At 39.2% G+C, this 3,820-nt stretch overlaps 1 pseudogene; it reads left to right on the plus strand.

Moving 5' to 3' along the window:
• Positions 1 to 1,604: 1,604 nt before the first annotated feature.
• Positions 1,605 to 2,354, plus strand: LOC129561722 (securin pseudogene; annotated as a pseudogene).
• Positions 2,355 to 3,820: the final 1,466 nt, after the last annotated feature.

Here is a 3,820-nt window from a genome sequence, read left to right on the forward strand (position 1 = left end):
TGATTCAGGTACTGTTGCCTATGTATCTTTTACTAGAAGTAGCTATATAAAAATGAGAAATAACTCTTTGAATTCTAGGCTTTTTTTTTTTCTCTCAAAGAAATGGAGACATTTTTATTTAAAATTCCCACGTAATAATAAGTTTCACAGAAAGTCCTTTGTAAGACCCTCCCCTAGGCCTTGTTTCTCAGTCTTGGCACTGGTGACATTTTGGGTTGAATATGTCTTTTTTCCCTGATTTATTTATTGATTGGTTGTGCTGGGTCTTTGGTGCTGTGCACGGGCTTTCTCTAGTTGTGGTGTGTGGGCTTCTCCTTGTAGTGGTTACTCTTGTTGCAGAGCACAAGCTCGAGGCTGTGCCAGCCTCAGCAGTTGTGGCTTGGGGCCCTCCAGAGTGCTGGCACAGTAGTTGTGCTCCGTGGCTTTAGTTGCTCTGCAGCATGTGGAATCTTCTGGGACCAGGGACCGAATCAGCATCCCTTGCATTGCACGTCAGATTCTTAACCACTGAGCCACCAAGGAAGCCCTGAATACTTCATTGTTGTGGGGGCTCTCCTGTGCATCGTAGGCTGTGAAGCAGACCCTTGGGTTCATAATGAGATGCCAGTAGCATCTTCAAGCTGTGACAGTCAAAAACGCTTCTAGGTATTGGCACAAACAAATGCCCCAAGGGGCAACTACATTGAGAACCGCTGCCATAGACCCCTTAAGCTTTATTTTTGGTCAGTTTGGGATAGGAAAGAGAAAAATAGTTCTGACGATATAGAAGGAAGACTAAAAAAGAAAAGTGTTATAAATAAATAAAATTAGATGCAAGACAGCAGGATTATTCCTAGCATACTCAAATTGAAAAAAGTCCAAATGTTCATCAGTTGGTTAATGGTTAAACAAATTGTGGCACATCCATACAATGGGAATTTAGCAATAAATAGGAAAATGAACTACTGTGTAGTATTTTGTGCTATACAAAATGATTTTGGATTTTGAATGAATCTCAGAAACACCATGCTTCGTGAAAGAAATCAGATACAAAAGACTATATACTCTATGATTCCATTTATATGAAGTTCTAGGAAAGATAGAACTCTAGTGGGAGGAATCAGATCATGAATGCCTGAAGCTGGGCCTGGTGAGAGCAATTGACCTCAGAAGGGTATGAGAAAATTCATGGTGGTGAAAATGATCTATGTTTTGACTGTTGTGGTGGTTGCATGACAGTGTACATTGCCAATATACATGAAATGTAGGATTAAAATGGGTTAATTTTATTGTATATAAACTATACCTCAAGAAAGCTGTTTGAAAAATAGACATGAAAACAGTAAAGAGAATATACTATAGAGGACAGGATGGGGAAGCCATTTCCAGACTCATTTTTGTAAACAATCTGTGACAACTGACCTCATCGAAGTGGATGTGAATACCCAGGGCTGGAGCTGATTGGCAGGTCTGACTTTGCTTCAGGAAAACCCCCTGGCAGCCTCTATTTTTGCACAGCAGCTTGCTCCTAGCGGGGCCAGTCAGAGTTGTCTCAAAGATTATCTGGCAGCCCCCAGAACCTTGGGACCTGTCATCTAGGAACCCCGAGGCTCCTTTGAGAAACTATGAATAAACGAGGTAGGAGATCCACAGCACAGAGTCAGCCAGCAATGTCTCCTTGGACTCTGACATCCCGAAAGCCAACTTTAGGAATGACCTTTCAGTTCTCATTCACTAACTAAGCAGATCATCAACGTTTCCTTCCTCCTCAATCTTTCTACATAAAATAACGTGAACTAACTATATGAGAACTTAATGCATGGTTAGCATAAACTTCCTCACTTTTTTTCTAAGAAATGGTTAGCAAATTGTAAGAAAAAAGCCAAATAGGGACAGCTCCTGTTATGAGGTTAGAAGAAGGAAAGATGATTTCAAGAAAAGGTTGACTTAAAATTGACTTCTTAAAAAAAAGTGCTTAAGTTAAATCAGTTAAGATGAATGGACCACTCAAACAGAAACAGACAACTTTCTCTACCAAAAAGATTACTGAGAAGATTGTTAAAGCAAAACGTTCGGTTCCTGCCTCAGATGACACCTATCCAGAAATAGAAAAATTCTTTCCCTTCAATCCATTAGATTTTGAGAGTTTTGACCTGCCTGAGGAGCACCAGATCGCACACCTCCCCTTGAATGGAGTGCCTCTCATGATCCTTGATGAGGAGAGGGAGCTTGAGCAGCTGTTACACGTGGGCCCCCCTTCGCCTCTGAAGATGCCTCCTCCACTGTGGGAGTCTAATGCGTTGCAGTCTCCCTCAAGCCTGCTGTCGACTCTGGATGTTGAATTGCCACCTGTTTGCTGTGACTTAGATATTTAAATTTCTTAGCACTTTATAGTTTGGGTATGTATTAATAGTTTGTATTAATAAAGCAATTCTTTGTTTAACAGAAAAAAACAATTCTTTGTTTAACTGATTTAGCCGTTTCTTAACTGTTAACTGATTTAACAGTTTCTTACTGGACAGATCTGTGTGTAAATCCTGGCTCACTCTCTCTAGCTCAGTCAATTACTTTGCTTTTTGAGTCAGTTTCTTAGTATAGAAAATGGGACAGTAGATTTATTTACAGTTATTATGAGAATACTAAAAGTATTGTATTTGTTTCCTATGGTGATTGTAAAAGATTACCATAAACTTGGTGGCTTAAAAAAACAATATATTTTCTCAGAGTTCTGGAGACGAGAATTCCAAAATCAGAGTGTTGGCAAGGACACACTCCCTCTAGAGACCCTCGAGGAGAACACTTCCTTGCTTCTTCAGGTTTTGGTGGCTGTCAGGATTCCTGCGGCTGCATCTTTCCGTTTCTGTCTCTGCCTTCATATGGCCTTCTCCCATGTGTCTCTAACCTCCCTCTGCCTTTTATAAAATGACACCTGTCATTGTACCTAGGGCTTTTCTTCATCCAAGATGATCACATCTCAAAGCCCTTAATTGTATCTACGCAGACCCCTTTTCCAATGGAGATCAGATTAACAGGTCCTGAATGGAATACATCTTTTGTGTGGGGTGGATGAAGGCACAGTTCACCTCACTGCAAGTCCTCCTGGACATAACACAGTGTCAGCTCAGTACTTGGTAGCTATTATTATGTTTATGATTTTACTTTTGTAATTTCACCAGAGCTAAAACAATTTTTGTAATAACTGTTTGAATGCCTCAAATTTCATGTAATTCTACTCGCTTAGGCACAATAATATATCAAGATGAATCATTCCTGAAATTAATGAATATTCTATAATTAATTAGCCTTTTTTAAACACTGTGACAGTGTTTTGTCTTCTTTCAACCTTCTGTGTAGCCTCACAATCTCCCAGCAGGGGTGAGCATTAGGATATACGGTCATTTTTATTTTATATATTATTTTAATAAATATTTTTTGAACAGTTATGATGGAACAATGAATTGGAAGACAATACACAGGTCAGACTGGATAATCTGGGAGTTTATCTTCATGGAAGGGAAGGGAGCTAATCTGTTTAGGGTCTCTGTATATATTATCTTTTGTTTTCTTTTCCATTCTATATACATTATTTTATTTGCTCCTCTACAGAACTAGGGGGTACTATTTTTATACCACTTCATACACAGACTACTTACTCAAGGTCATATAAATTGTATGAATGTGTTGACTGGTTTAAGGGACATCCCAACATATGGAGCTGCTACTATAACAATACACAGAATATATTAGCCCATTACCCCACCCCCTCTTTCCAAATCAAAAAATTTAATTACCTGCCTCCAAAACTCAATAGCTTTTGAAGTTATGACTCAAATGAATCTCA

This window comes from Moschus berezovskii, chromosome 5, assembly GCF_049115385.1.
Source record: "Moschus berezovskii isolate FMDL1 chromosome 5, NW_MosBer_1.0, whole genome shotgun sequence".
NCBI classification, from domain to species: Eukaryota; Metazoa; Chordata; class Mammalia; order Artiodactyla; family Moschidae; genus Moschus; species Moschus berezovskii.